This window comes from Thermobia domestica, chromosome 10, assembly GCF_964235325.1.
Source record: "Thermobia domestica chromosome 10, izTheDome1.hap1.1, whole genome shotgun sequence".
NCBI classification, from domain to species: domain Eukaryota; kingdom Metazoa; phylum Arthropoda; class Insecta; order Zygentoma; family Lepismatidae; genus Thermobia; species Thermobia domestica.
The window spans coordinates 234,945,274-234,962,410 of record NC_137463.1 but is presented as its reverse complement, the minus strand read 5'-3'; the positions used below and the strand labels follow the sequence as shown (position 1 = coordinate 234,962,410).

Genomic DNA, 17,137 nt, shown 5'->3' with positions numbered 1-17,137 from the left:
CCCTTGAATTTTATCTATGCCAAGTTAGATATTTTCATGTCGTCTAACAGAAAACTTTTAAGGGGCAATAAGAAGAAAATTAGTGAAAAAATATAATTTTTCAATTATTCTTTCTAGTGATGCACCAAAAGTAAACCAGTACTAGAAAATAATATATAATTACATATTTCCCTTTCATAATAAATAAATAAAATAAATAAATAAAGGGTTGTAAAAACCCCATTCAACTGCATGTTACTATTGGCGAGATGATAATATAATTTCACGCCAGGTTATTCATATTAGATGTGCACTCAGAGAAGAAGTAATATTTAGTCCGTATATTATATGTAGTCCAAACGCAAAGAAAAAGAAGATGTGTAAAATTAGGAAAGCTAACATGTGAGTCGTGTTGCAAATAAGAAAAGTGTGTATGAAAGGATTATAATCTTGGAAAATGGTAAGTTGTTTTCGTAGAACTGAATTGCTAATGAAATTATAAACCTATTCCATACTTGAGATTTCAGGTTAAGAATTTATTACATTCATATTAATTTAACTTTTTACCGAATTAGGATTATAGTGCATTTACTTATGGGTGTCGTTTGTTTTGTCTTCTCTCCTCTTGTGAGGAATAATATAGAAGTCCCAGCTATAAGCCAAGTCGACTTTATCGCTAAAAATTGTTAAAATGTAAATTTGATTGTACAAAATGGCTTATCCAGGATGAATGAATATCCGGTTAAAAATAGACTAGTTTTTCACTATTTATTATGTATTTAAGGATGATAAGCGGCACCAAACATAATTAAAATGTGCTAAATATCTATAATTGTGTCAAACTATAATTGATCTAGAGTAAAATTGATTAAAATTAAAATAGTAATAAAAAATGAGAGCAAAGCTCTGTTATACATAGCTTGTTGGTCGCTATCTTGATCCCCTCAACTTAGTGCCGCTTTACTGTACATATCTATATATTTGAAAAAATTTATAGAACACATTTGCAATAACATTTTAATAGATCAGTATATATGAATAATCGAAATATGTTGCATTCTTACCTGTAAGATGTATATCTACTTAGAAATACATTAATCGGTATAGCTTTAGATTTGGGGGGCCTAATCTGACCTGAACCAACAAAAAATACAGAAACTATACCAAGAAAGTAAGAAAGTCTAACTCAAAAAGTTCTCCCCCCCACTAAATCCAAAGTATAACCTGTTAAGCACGGATTAGTCCATAAGGTAGTCATTAACCACAAATGCAACGTGCAGTGAGGTAAAGTAAAGTGAAGTATCTGAAGGAGGTGTGCTAACTCATGATGTGCAACCATAGAAGTGTCCGAGACTTAAGGAATTCGTATAGGCCTATTTGTAAAATTTGCGTAAGTAAAGAGTCATGTTATTTTAGAACAACAATGTACAAAAAATGAAACAGCATCGAGGTATTACCTGTAACGTCCATAATAACGTACAAATACATAATGCAACACGGAAGTTTAAGTGTTTTATGCCATGTTTTGCGCTATCCTTATTTGTGTATACTCACCGTCGCTGACGCGCCTTCTCCCTACGGACGCACCCCGCGCAGACCTCTCTGTTACTGTTCTCAGGAGCGCCATTTCAGATTTTGCTTGGGAAGCAAGGCCCCTTGATATATGTAAAATTTCGCGTGTTTCACTGATTTACTACTATTTTATTGATGAAATCTATAGAAATCTCAACTCAGTGGGGAAAATTGCCCCCCCTACAATGAATTTATGTACGGATCCGTACAAAAATGTGCACATTTTTATGGATTCAAAACCTATAAACAATCAAAGAAATACGTGGTTACGCAAGCTAATGAAATGTTTACCCTCCACGGATAATGGATACATTTGACATTGACAAAAAAAAAAATTAACGTCTTGTATTAATGTAGAATTTTAACGAGATAAATTACCAATACCTACCCACAGCGGCGCAAATCTCTCTTAAACATTTGGGGGGACGGGTAAGACTGTACCCATAATCTTATTTTTTTTAAAGCCATGTTTAAGATATTATGAAGTTGAAAAACAATGCTGGGGAGGATCAGGGAAGCAGAGTTGTCTTCATCATTGGGAGGCGGGCATAGTTGAGGCTTATTCAGGGGGGGATGAGACTCATACTACGGTAGATGTATCTGACTTCTGAGGTGATATTATATATCAGGCGATGTAGATGAAGTAATGATAGATATCAGTATTGCAAATCAGTGCCGTGAACACAGTTTGAAATGCATATTTATAATTGGTATATTACTTAGGCATTTCTACTTAGGCATCCACAATGTAGATGAAAGTCACATTTCAAATCAGACTATTGGGGGTACAGTTAGTGATGGGTAAATTCCCGGGAAAATATTTTTGTGGAATATTCCTGGGAAGATTCCCAAAAATGGGAATATTCCGGGAATTTATGTACAAACACAAAGAAAATAGCATTCTATTACTATAATTTCAAACTAAAATTCGTTTTTATCACAGTATACTTATTACTGTTCTCTCCAGAAGATTCTTTACTCTGAACGGTATTATATTATTTTATTATTATTTTATGCCATGCGAGTAAATATGTAGGAAAAACATTTGGTATAGAAAGTGCACATACCTTTACACCGATAAAAAGTTCAAATTTATATCTAACAGTAAGTGGATTCACTAAACTTGACCCTACTACTAATATTATAATCATATTTTTAAATGTTATAAACAAATTAGGCTGGGCAACTGTCGAAATATATGTAGTCTCTCGAAAAATTCGTAGGATTGCCAGTGTATGGGATGACATAGGCCTATATACAGAAGTTGATTTGAATTACACTGAGCTTTGTTACTATGTTCTTATTGTGTACTATTAAATCTCTAATTAAAGGAAGATAGACTGTTTCGAAAAATATACATAATGTTACCACTAGCGCAAATCCCGGGGGGATGAGGGGGACATGTCCCCTCCAATCTTGGGACTGTCCCCCCAATAATCCGATTTGAAATGTGTTTTTTTTTGGGGGGGAATGTGATGACTTGTGTCCGATTGTCACAAAGAAAAGTGAGATGAAATTTGTCCCCCAGAATAAGCCTCAAATCTGCTCGCTTCTCACTGTTGAAGACATGTCTGCTCCCTGATCCTCCACAGGATTGTTTTTCAACTTTACAAATATTTTGAGCATCGCTTAACAAAAAAAAAAAAAATCGAAACGGTTTTACTTGCCTTCCCCCTCCCCAAATGAAGACAGATTTGCGCCGCCGAGTGTTACAAAAATTCGCCAACAGCGCTTGATATTATCTGTCACGAAAGTAAATGTACACCTATTTTTCGAATCTGGCATTCCTGCGCTCCATCCGTGGAGAGTATGAGAATTAAATCAATCAAATGTTTACTGCGGGGCAAAAAGAAAAGTCTAATCTGAATAAGACATTGCAGAGGGCACAAGCTGTGAATATGAATAGTGCATAGTGTAAATAAAGGATGACACCAAAAGAGAAAGCCAGAAACAGCTGTTAAACGGAGAAAAAAGACTAAAAATTGTGGAAGTGGGAACATAAAACCCAAATACAACAAATACGCCGACAACTAAGCGTTTACCACGCTGTGATCTTGGTGTAGTGGTTAAGGTGCTGGCTTACAACTGCAAAGGACGCGAGTTCGAATCCCCGGCAAGGATGTTTTTAAAAATTTCTGTTAGTAATACATATAGCTCATGAGAGATGGTAAAAGAGGTCGTATTTAGTCTTTCGTAGCAATTATTATTGGTAATGTTTAGTACTGATAATACTTTTTGTCTTTGCGTATTGCTTTTATTCATTTCTTCATTTCGAAAGAGAAGAATATCCGAACAAATGCCACCAAAATTCCTCTCATTTTGAATGTAAACGCCATTTGCAATTAGTAAAGAATAAAAATTGAATATTCCGACGTAGCTGCAAAAGTAAAAAGAAGAACATTGAAGTGGAGGGGTTCGAATCCATACTCATGGTTATTAAAAATACAATTTCTACATCCCTTGCACCTCTCGACCACATTTCTACGTTAGCAAGTAAGAGGCTTGTGTTTAGGTTAGGCTGGTCAATATGTTTTGCAAAGAGGCCCGGTTTAGCTCTGATGCAGCACAGGTGCGAGAAGGCAGCAAAACACTTTTTCTCTCTCCCTCTGTGTGTCTATTTATCTATCTATCTGTGTGTATATATATAACGCTATTTGTTAATGCCATAACCACCCTAAATTTCAGCGGATTGAGACGAAACTTTTCCTCTTTTACTGAAATATTTGTGTGCAGGGACTTATCCTCTTTTATTGAAATCTTGGATCTGATTACTCGCCTAAAAAAGGATCACGCCCTTTCGCTAAGGTCAGGCTTTTTTTTTGCAGGGGGGGTATTTTCCTATCGGAACAAGATGATTATTAGTGATGATATGAAATTACACATTGAAAGTGAAGTAACTTGTGAAACGTGTTATTTGAAAGAATAATATAGTAAATGTGCTTTCCCCTAACACAGAGAACTGAAAATCATGTATTTCGAGTTCGGGAGCGTGAATGGCGGGGAATGTTATTTGATTTGCTTTTTACTAACACATTGCATTGCAAATAAAGGTAGGCAACATTAGTGGTAAGTAAAACAACAACAACAACATAAATAATAATAATAATAATAATAATAATAATAATAATAATAATAATAATAATAATAATAGGTGTTGTTTGTGGCAAGGCAATATCTTCCTCAATTTTTCTTCAAACGTAATGATTGCAACGTAATGTAACGCTCTGCCTTACAAACAAAATATTAGCAATTTATATCGAGAGAACGGGAAATTGTAGAGTGATGGGACCAACGTTGGACAGTATACACTAATGGTACTGGGAAAAATAAGCGATTTCAATGCAAAATTAACGAAGATTCATTGTCATTGGGAGTCATGGGGCCATGGCAGAGCCCACTTTAGGCAAAATGTCGATAACTTATATAGAGAGAACAGGAGGTGATAACGGGATGGGACCAACGTTGGACACCGTAAACCCATAAGGCGCATCGAAAAAATTAGAGGGGGGCGTTAGCCAGCCTTACTTATTTCCATATAACAATATAAAATTATATTGTCGAAATACACACACGATTTAGCTAGTAATATTTCATATTATTATTATTATTACTATTATTATTATTAACAGCGTCTTTCATTACGTGTGCATATTTGACATGAAACCAAATAGAAGATCCATCATTCGTTGAAAGAATAAGAATAGCCAGTTACTTTTAACTGTGAAGGACGGCGAAAAATACGAAAACAGTGACTACCTGTAGCGAAAAAAATACTTTCTCTTAAATGGATAAAAAATCAAGCCGAGATAGATTCGAACTCGCATGAACGGTGCGAAAGACCAGTGCTCTTTTTTTTAACTGACTCACCGAACGTGTTTCAGTAACTTACTTATTGCTAATCTTACTTGCTTCACTCGTTTAACTTGCTTCTTCTAATAACTTATAACGCCAAGGACACGAACACAGAAACATCGAGAATAGTTAAAAATCATTAATGCTCTCCGGCCGGGAATCGAACCCGGGGCACCATACACCAAAGGCGCACGAGCTAGCCACTAGACCAGCGGGGAGGGCATCGCTCGCCCCCTGTGTCGTTAGGGATTACGACCACTGTATTGCCAGCTATCACCTCTGTGGGTTGTATACTATGATCACATGTTCCTTTTTTGCTGGAAGAGTTAAACCTACATTCTATGTAATACATGAGGTATTTAGACCTACATGCTCTTCATATAATGTAATAAAAAGATCATGCAAAGGATAAGAAAAGGAACATTCCTTGGACAAAACGGAAGCTATTAGCATCAGAAATATTTATCTACGAGGCATGCGCAGTACTATATTTCAGAATAGTTACTGTTTAGTTCAGTAAACGAAGAAAGGGGTATAAAAAAGCAAATATGTCGCGTCAACGAGATCGACCAGAGTTGACAGAGGCGGAAGCAGATGTGTAGTAATACAACTTGGTTAAATTGGTATTTGGTTCTGTATCCTGTTAGTAGATCGTAGCACAACTTTACGGGAGAGCAGAGAAAGATTTACTAACTCTATCATATAGTAAGCCTTAGTAACACGATCATATAGAAACAAATTGATGTAACTGTGAGTACTACAACTTGGATTTCACGAAAGCCGTTTAGATATTCAGTGGTTTGCAGTATTGTATAAGATACAAAAAGATAAGACAGAATACAATTCTTCATACCTCAGCTTCCAGTAGCTAGATACATGCAATTTCTGGTTAGATACTGAAACTGCTGTCGGATTTTAATACATGACGTATTGCAGGATACAAAATGCTTTGCATTAGTTGTTTGTTTGTAGACAGCTACTAGCTTAGTGTTCTCAAAGGTTGTGTATAAACTAGGGATGGCCAATTCCGGAATTTTTACTTTCCGAACTCCCGAAAGTAAAACCGGACAAATTCCGGAATTCGGAAAATTCCGATTTTGGAATAATTCCGGAATTCGGAAAATCCGGAATTTAGAAATTTATGATTTCGTTAACATTCCGGAATTCGGAAAAATCCGGATTTTTTCGAAATCCGGAATTTTTCTCTATTTCGGAATTTTCTAAATTCCGGATTCTTTCCGAGTTCCGGAATTCTTCTGAATTCCGGAGTACAACTGAATTCCATAATTTTCCGAAATTCAGAAAGTGAATGTTCCGCTTCCGAAAAATGAATTTATTTTGGTTAACATGAATCGTGGCGGAAATAAGTCTTTGGCCAGGTAATGGCGACTGCTTTGAAAGAAATGGAGAGTATGAGAATTCAATGTGTCATATTTGTAGTTTCGTGTGGGGAAAAAACAAACTTGTGAACCAACGGTTTAAGAACAACTCAAGTTATTAATGTAAACTTTGCCGACATCATAAAAGAAATACGAAAGACATTTTGAATCGTAGAAAAATAACATACAAGTTTGCAAGTGGAGACAAAGAAACCTAACGTAACCAGACTAAAGACGAATCGTTTACCGCGTAGCGATCGCGGTTCAGTGGTCAACGTGCTTGTGCGAATGCACGTCGCATTTTTTTTTTACTTTAGGATTTTTGATGGCGATTGATCGGCGATGACATATATTTTATTATATTCAGATATTTGAATACTCGGATGTTTCAGTACTTGAACTATCAAATCTTCAGGAATAATAATAAACTAATAATAATTATTATTATCTTCTAGAAGATTAAAAGCTCGGAGCTAATTATCGCTCAGGTCATCCCATTACAAGCAGAAACGTGACATTTGGAATGAATATTTCGGTTTGGTTTAATGTTGCCCACGAGAAGAGGAATTTCTCGTCTCGTTTCTAAAACAAACAAAATAACATGAGAATTAACATTTTACATTCGAGACGGGACAAGGCTAACTCAAAATTTTCGTCTCACTTTGGAGAATCGAGACGAAAAGTATCGTAAACATTTCCCGTCTTGTCTCGATTCTCGAAATAGTGTAAGTCCATTCTTTAAGTAGCAATTGCTCTGTAGACTGAATCTCATAGACTATTTCGTTACATTGTATTTCAGAGTTCATTGAATTATGGTCTCTGTAGGTAATTTTGTAGCAAAGCTTTTATATTTACCTCTTCATATCCTAAAAATTGGTTTATTATATGCCTTACTATCGCGTGATATTCATTCATTTTTATTACAGTTATTTTCATTAAAACATACATTAGACCACTTTCTACATGAAACTTCAATGGAACGCTCTAGCTTAAAATGTTGGTAGTTGCAGAGGTGTGTCTTGAAGGTACGGAACCCTTTCCCCGAAATCTCTACTTTTAAGTAAGTTTTGTCTAATTTTAGGGCAAGTTTAAAACTTTAAATGCCATTATTATTATTATTATTATTATTATTATTATTATTATTATTATTATTATTATTATTATTATTATTATTATTATTATTATTATTATTATTAACACCGTGTATAATCTTTAAAAGGTATGCGCTTTGTATCTGAATAGTAAAAGCTAATTGACTGTCGATCTCGGTTGTCGAGAAGTCTTCAGGAGGCAAGGACATCGGTCACGTTCTGGGTTTGAGTTGCGAAGGGTCAAGTATTTGAGCTCGAGCCAAAAATTGTTAAAAGTTATAGGCTTCAGCCTAACATGTTCAAAGCAGCTGGGACCAGGCTTAGGCTTCTCGGCTTACAGCTCATTCACTATCGAACCAAACCGAGAAGTTTGCCGAGCCAACAGCTCACCCAACCGAGCCGATTCGAGCTGTTCGCTCAGTTGATACGAGCCGGTTGATATCACTACCCGGGTTGTTCTTCTGCTTGGACTCAAGAATTCGACCGTGCAAGAATTCGACCCAATTGAGCCATAGGCTTAGTTGAGCTGAGTCGAATCGTGCCGATGGACTAGTTCAACTTAGCTGGCTCTAACCGGTTCACATGAGCCGAGTAGGTGACCCATCCCAACCGAGAAAGCTCGAGTCATCGGCTCAATTGAGGCGAGTCGATGGCTCGTTCCAACTGAGCCGGCTCAGGTCATCGGCTCAATTGGGCCGAGCCGACGGCTCATCCCAACCGAGCCGACTCGAGCTGTTCGCTCAGTTGATACGAGCCGAGCCGGTTGATATCACTACCCGGGTTTGTCTCCTGCTTGGACTCAAGAATTCGACCGTGCATGTCTCTGCCTTGATTTTAAGAACTACAGTATATAATTATATTGGTGATTACGACATTTGAGGCTGTCTCGTAATAATAAAAAAAATCTTGTCTTATCGGTATCTAGACGAGATGAGATACACTAAAATTGCCCCACGAGATGCACTAAAATTACGAGACGAAATGCACCCCTGTCGTGAGCAACACTAAAAGTATTCCACATTACTGCTTACATTTCTCAGCGTTCCATTGAAGTTTCATGTAGAAAGTGGTCTACTGTATGTTTTAATGAAAATATCTGTAATAAATATAACTGAATATCACTCAACAGTAAGGCATATAATAAACCAATTTTTAGGATATGCAGAGGTAAATATAAAAGCTTTGCTACAAAAATACCTACAGAGACCATAATTCAATGAACTCTAAAATACAAAGTAACAAAATACCTATAAGATTCAGTCTACAAAGCAATTGTTACTTAAAGAATTGTCATGCACTATTTCGAGAATCGAGACAAGACGGGAAATGTTTACGATACTTTTCGTCTCGATTCTCCAAAGTGAGACGAAAATTTTGAGTTAGCCTTGTCCCGTCTCGAATGTAAAGTGTTAATTCTCAGTAAGTGTTATTTTGTTTGTTTTAGAAACGAGATGAGAAATTCCTCTTCTCGTGGGCAACATTAAACCAAACCGAAATATTCTTTCCAAATGTCACGTTTCTGCTTGTAATGGGATGACCTGAGCGATAATTAGCTCCGAGCTTTTAATCTTCTAGAAGATAATAATAATTATTATTAGTTTATTATTATTCCTGAAGATTTGATAGTTCAAGTACTGAAACATCCGAGTATTCAAATATCTGAATATAATAAAATATATGTCATCGCCGATCAATCGCCATCAAAAATCCTAAAGTAAAAAAAAATGCGACGTGCATTCGCACAAGCACGTTGACCACTGAACCGCGATCACTACGCGGTAAACGATTCGTCTTTAGTCTGGTTACGTTAGGTTTCTTTGTCTCCACTTGCAAACTTGTATGTTATATTTCTACGATTCAAAATGTCTTTCGTATTTCTTTTATGATGTCGGCAAAGTTTACATTAATAACTTGAGTTGTTCTTAAACCGTTGGTTCACAAGTTTGTTTTTTCCCAACACGAAACTACAAATATGACACATTGAATTCTCATACTCTCCATTTCTTTCAAAGCAGTCGCCATTACCTGGCCAAAGACTTATTTCCGCCACGATTCATGTTAACCAAAATAAATTCATTTTTCGGAAGCGGAACATTCACTTTCTGAATTTCGGAAAATTATGGAATTCAGTTGTACTCCGGAATTCAGAAGAATTCCGGAACTCGGAAAGAATCCGGAATTTAGAAAATTCCGAAATAGAGAAAAATTCCGGATTTCGAAAAAATCCGGATTTTTCCGAATTCCGGAATGTTAACGAAATCATAAATTTCTAAATTCCGGATTTTCCGAATTCCGGAATTATTCCAAAATCGGAATTTTCCGAATTCCGGAATTTGTCCGGTTTTACTTTCGGGAGTTCGGAAAGTAAAAATTCCGGAATTGGCCATCCCTAGTTTATACACAACCTTTGAGAACACTAAGCTAGTAGCTGTCTACAAACAAACAACTAATGCAAAGCATTTTGTATCCTGCAATACGTCATGTATTAAAATTCGACAGCAGTTTCAGTATCTTACCAGAAATTGCATGTATCTAGCTACTGGAAGCTGAGGTATGAAGAATTGTATTCTGTCTTATCTTTTTGTATCTTATACAATACTGCAAACCACTGAATATCTAAACGGCTTTCGTGAAATCCAAGTTGTAGTACTCACAGTTACATCAATTTGTTTCTATATGATCGTGTTACTAAGGCTTACTATATGATAGAGTTAGTAAATCTTTCTCTGCTCTCCCGTAAAGTTGTGCTACGATCTACTAACAGGATACAGAACCAAATACCAATTTAACCAAGTTGTATTACTACACATCTGCTTCCGCCTCTGTCAACTCTGGTCGATCTCGTTGACGCGACATATTTGCTTTTTTATACCCCTTTCTTCGTTTACTGAACTAAACAGTAACTATTCTGAAATATAGTACTGCGCATGCCTCGTAGATAAATATTTCTGATGCCAATAGTTTCCGTTTTGTCCAAGGAATGTTCCTTTTCTTATCCTTTGCATGATCTTTTTATTACATTATATGAAGAGCATGTAGATCTAAATACCTCATGTATTACATAGAATGTAGGTTTAACTCTTCCAGCAAAAAAGGAACATGTGATCATAGTATACAACCCACAGAGGTGATAGCTGGCAATACAGTGGTCGTAATCCCTAACGACACAGGGGGCGAGCGATGCCCTCCCCGCTGGTCTAGTGGCTAGCTCGTGCGCCTTTGGTGTATGGTGCCCCGGGTTCGATTCCCGGCCGGAGAGCATTAATGATTTTTAACTATTCTCGATGTTTCTGTGTTCGTGTCCTTGGCGTTATAAGTTATTACATGAAGCAAGTTAAACGAGTGAAGCAAGTAAGATTAGCAATAAGTAAGTTACTGAAACACGTTCGGTGAGTCAGTTAAAAAAAAGAGCACTGGTCTTTCGCACCGTTCATGCGAGTTCGAATCTATCTCGGCTTGATTTTTTATCCATTTAAGAGAAAGAATTTTTCTTTTCGCTACAGGTATTTTTCACCGTCCTTCACAGTTAAAAGTAACTGGCTATTCTTATTCTTTTAACGAATGATGGTTCTTCTATTTGGTTTCATGTCAAATATGCACACGTAATGAAAAAACGCTTTTGATAATAATAATAATAATAATAATAATAATAATAATAATAATAATAATAATATGAAATGTTACTAGCTAACTCGTGTGTGTATTTCGACAATATACTTTTATATAATTATGTGGAAATAAGTAAGGCTGGCTAGTGTCCCTCCTCCCGTAAATTCTTTCGATGCGCCTTATGGGTCCAAGATATCCAACGTTGGTCCCATCACTCTACAATTTCCCGTTCTCTCGATATAAATTGCTAATATTTTGTTTGTAAGGCAGAGCGTTACATTACGTTGCAATCATTACGTTTGAAGAAGAATTGAGGAAGATATTGCCTTGCCACAAACAACACCTATTATTATTATTATTATTATTATTATTATTATTATTATTATTATTATTATTTATGTTGTTGTTGTTGTTTTACTTACCACTAATGTTGCCTAACTTTATTTGCAATGCAATGTGTTAGTAAAAAGCAAATCAAATAACATTCTCGCCATGCACGCTCCCGAACTCGAAATACATGATTTTCAGTTCTCTGTGTTAGGGGAAAGCACATTTATTATATTATTCTTTCAAATAACACGTTTCACAAGTTAATTCACTTTCAATGTGTAATTTCATATCATCACTAATAATCATCTTGTTCCGATAGGAAAATACCCCCCCTGCAAAAAAAAGCCTGACCTTAGCGAAAGGGCGTGATCCTTTTTTAGGCGAGTAATCAGTTCCAAGATTTCAATAAAAGAGGATAAGTCCCTGCACACAAATATTTCAGTAAAAGAGGAAAAGTTTCGTCTCAATCCGCTGAAATTTAGGGTGGTTATGGCATTAACAAATAGCGTTATATATATACACACAGATAGATAGATAAATAGACACACAGAGGGAGAGAGAAAAGTAAGTCCCTGCACACAAATATTTCAGTAAAAGAAGAAAAGTTACTCAAACTTTCTGAATACCTATTTACGGGCGAATTTGGTTTTTTTGGAACTTTCTAAGAGTTTGAAGGGCCGCCATTTTGAACATTTTCATTTGATTATTCTGGTTAACGAACTCATCAAGATATTTCAACAATTAATGTTTGTGCCAAGTTTCGTTAATCCGCTGAAAATAAGGGTGGTTATGGCATTCACAAATAGTATTATATATATACACACACAGAGAGATAGATAAATAGACACACAGAGGGAGAGAGAAAAAGTGTTTTGCTGCCTTCTCGCACCTGTGCTGCATCAGAGCTAAACCGGGCCTCTTTGCAAAACATATTGACCAGCCTAACCTATACACAAGCCTCTTACTTGCTAACGTAGAAACGTGGTCGAGAGGTGCAAGGGATGTAGAAATTGTATTTTTAATAACCATGAGTATGGATTCGAACCACTCCACTTCAATGTTTTTCTTTTTACTTTTTGCAGCTACGTCGGAATGTTCAATTTTTATTCTTTACTAATTGCAAATGGCGTTTACATTCAAAATAAGAGGAATTTTGGTGGCATTTGTTTCGGATATTCTTCTCTTTCGAAATGAAGAAAAGAATAAAAGCAATACGCAAAGACAAAAAGTATTATCAGTACTAAACATTACCAATAATAATTGCTACGATAGACTAAATACGACCTCTTTTACCATCTCTCATGAGCTGTATGTTTTATTAACAGAAATTTTTAAAAACATCCTTGCCGGGGATTCGAATTCGCGTCCCAGCACCTTAACCACTACACCAAGATCACAGCGTGGTAAACGCTTAGTTGTCGGCGTATTTGTTGTATTTGGGTTTTATGTTCCCACTTCCACAATTTTTAGTCTTTTTTCTCCGTTTAACAGCTGTTTCTGGCTTTCTCTTTTGGTGTCATCCTTTATTTACCCTATGCACTATTCGTATTCACCGCTTGTGCCCCTCTACAGTGTTAGGCTTTTCTTTTTGCCCCGCAGTAAACATTTGATTGATTTAATTCTCATACTCTCCACGGATGGAGCGCAGGATTGCCAGACTCGAAAAATAGGTGTACATTTACTTTCCTGACAGATAATACATGAATACACACGTAAAAGAAGTACACAAATCTTAATTAACATAGGTCCGTAAACACTGGTACTAATGAAACATCGTGAGAAGCAACCCTAATTTTGATATGTAAATTACATTTTAAAAGTATATGTATTTACGACTACAGATATTTCTTTATTCAATATCTCATTCTTTCTCAGAGAGCAAAATTCGAATCAGAGACATCGGACAGACCGACATCTATTATTGACGGTGGTTCGGGGTCTACTGATAGTACTCTACAGAATTTGTAGATTACTTTACAAACTGGTTCCGTTTGATCATTTATAAATTAGTGGTGTCCTCCCACTTGCGTACATTCCCAATTGCGTAAATGTCAAAATCCTTTCCAGTTTAAAAGCGAGATAAGAATTCCGATTTGCATACAGGTTCAATAGCTGGTACTATTTCTGTAAATTTTTGTTAGTTTTTGAGCAGAGGGGGATATGGAATCTAAAGGTTTCGTTTTCAGTAGCAGTCACAGCGAACAAGAGTCTCATTTTGCAGGCCAGCACGACCTTCATTGACAGCACATTTAAGAGCTACAACAAACTTTTCTCCCATGTAATTCATGCAGATATTCGAAGTTTAATAGAGGAAACTAATGTTATTCCAGTAGTTTTTTGCCTTCTCCCGAACAAGAGAAAGCATATATATGAAAGGTTGAAGTCCTGAATTGGAATCCTGAAGTTGTAATGGTAGATTTCAAAAAAGCAGTAATAAATTCTTTTAGGACAATTTCCCTCAGCTTCCATAAGTGGGTGTAATTTAACTAGTGTCCTTGGTGTAAGATACAGGATTTGGTCTTGGCTACAGACTACAAAAACAATGACCTTAGGTTCGAATGTTTCCGTCATTAGCTTTTCTTCCGTTAAAAATAGTCGACAGTGCTTGACTGTCTATTCAAGAAGACATCCCCTAAGCTTGAGCAGTTCTATGGCTATTTCATTGACTAGTGGCTAGAAAATTCTACAGTCCCAATAAGCATGTGGAACTGTCATGAAAAACGCCATAGAACAAATAATCCCTCAGAAGACTGGGGTAATAGACTAAATACTCTACTAAGCAAGCAAAATCCTCATGTCATCGAATTAGTCCGTTTTCTTAAGTTAGAAGCCAGGACCATGCTTGCGAGAGAAAGTATCTCAGCTTGCAAGGTAGAAGAAGAAACTATATATGCAGCTTGAAAAAAAGAAGAAGAAGAAGAAAACGTTTTGGGTAGTTTTAATGTTTCAAAAGATGTTAGATGATATTTGGTTACACTTTCATATATTCATAAGTTCTCACAAACTGTAGATCTTATATATATATAAGCAATATAAGCATTACATATAGGTGGTGGTAACAACGATAAACGGCCTACTGCACATGGACCAAGGATGTTATAAATAGAGGATCTGCCCATATGTATCTTCATTCTATTAAATCGATGAAACCAAAAAAACAACCGAGCATCGTCACGTCTGATTGGCTACTCTCGTTTCTGCCATCGTCTGATTGGCTACTTTCGTTTCCGCCATGATTGTTGGCTCAAAACATTGCGATCTTATTGGGCGGAGTGGGCAGAGTAGGGGCGGCGAAACTGTGATGTATGGCTTCAAGATTTTGTTGTAAGGGCAGATCCTCTATTTTATAAGATCCTTGACATAGACCAATATCACAGAAGATCCAGATCAGTGGCGGTCTGGCCAGGTCGGCAATCGCCGAGGGCCCCGGAGCTGTGGGAACAAAACCATAAATTTTTGGTTGGTATTAAAAACGTATACATACATTTAGATACTAGTCCATCGCATTCAAGCATAGGATGTGTAAAAATCACTTCAAAGCTTTAGGGCTATGCCTCATTCGCACTAACTCATGTCTGCAATAAGCATTAATATAAACTTACCTTGCAGTACACAAATTTGGTTGAAATTCTGAAAGAAAGCAAACCTGGTGGGCTGCTGAAATTTAGACCTAAAATACGAAACTTGTATAATTTTGTGGTACTCACTAAAGAATATCGACAGTGCAAGCATTGGAACGCACCGGGGCTGCGCTTAACCCGTTTATTATTCCGTACTTAATATTTATATTGTTATTATTTCCTTATGTGTGAGAAAGAATTATTGTGAAATTTTAGATTACTAGCAATTTTGGTATAGTTTTTTTCTGTTTTGGGGCCCTCCTTTGAATTCTCAAAATACTAGTGACGTTGGAAATTAAAAATATTTTCGCTGATTAGTATTGTGTTTAGCTAAATGGTTAGCGCATGTGCCTACGATGCTCATGGTCTCGAGTTTGATTCCCGATGGGGACACGCAAAAATTTCAGTGTTGGCCAGCATCGTAAGGACAATTGAAGAGCTACTGTATTAAGAGGTAACGGACTTTGGTGTAGAAAGCCGACATTAAAAACTTCGGGTGCCGTTGCACTGATTTCGCATCCTTGTGGCGATGGCAGCTTTCGAAAGCCAAACCGGACATGATATTTCAACATTATTAGCTTCCAATCAGATAAAAAGAGAGAAGCAGAAATTCAGACCAAAAGATTGGTTATACAGCGTTTAATCGACATAGTGTTATTTATAGGAAGATAAGGAATTGTTTACAAAGGGGGCGAGTCAGAAGGGGCGCATTCATTAGATTCTGTCAAAGACCATGGGAATTTCCTTGAATTGGTCATGTTAGTTGCAAGTTATGATGTGATTTAGCAAAATCATGTTACAAAGTGTATTGAAGACACCAAAGCACACAAACTGAAAATAAAGAAAAAAAGGAAAGTCGAGAAAAGAACAAACTGTACGAGGCTCTCTCTTGACTTTTTTGTGTCAAAAAGATTCATCAAAAAGTTAAGATAATAAATTTGGACGAAATATTATTTTGAAAGACCTTCAAGACAGTGTTGTTTATAATTTGATGGTGGATAGTACACAAGGTATAGCTTTTATGGACCAGTTGGCAATCTGTGTCCGCTACGAAGTCCAGGGAAAGGTATATTAAAGACTTAAATTTAACAGTTGTTGATGATTTAAGTGGACTTGCTTTGTACGAATGTATAAAGTCAGAGCTAGTTGAATGTGGCATTAAAATTTAGAATATTATTGCGTGTTCTTTGGATGGGGCGAGTAATATGAACGGCTGTTACAACGGTCTTCAAGCGCATTTCAAAAGAGAGAATCCGTATTTAATTTACACTGCATGGGACACGTGCTAAATTTGGCTGTAGCTAATTCAACAGTAAATTTGCTCCAAGCAGCAAATGTATTTGGTTAAGTAGAGGAATCGGCTGTTTTCTTAAGTTCTTGTTACAAGAGAATGACTGTCTGGGAGAAAGGGACTAAAAAGAAACAGTGCCAGCACCAAAGTATGCAGACTCCAAAAAATTAGTGCCACAAGATGGTGGAGTGAGCATACGGCACTTCCATCAATTATTGACGTACAGTTTTTGATAAGTGATACCAACTCAGGAAAGTTGACCCATTTGTTGAATGTTTTAAATAAAATATTGAATGGAAGCTTGGATTGCAAATCAAAGTTCCGGCCATAAATATGATAAAGCAATAGTGCAAATTCGAATATGTTCTCATGCCTTTTGTCATGCTCGATATTTTTCTGATACAACTCCCGTTT

The 17,137-nt window shown here is 36.4% G+C and overlaps 1 protein-coding gene across 1 annotated transcript in view; it reads left to right on the top strand.

The window, feature by feature from the left end:
* The first annotated feature begins 352 nt into the window (after positions 1-352).
* The window catches only part of LOC145663096 (uncharacterized), a 60,009-nt gene continuing 43,224 nt past the window's right edge, over positions 353-17,137 (top strand). The window contains exon 1 of the mRNA XM_081729369.1: positions 353-439. The gene's annotated coding sequence lies outside the window, so the exon portion shown is untranslated. The remainder of the gene's footprint in view (positions 440-17,137) is intronic.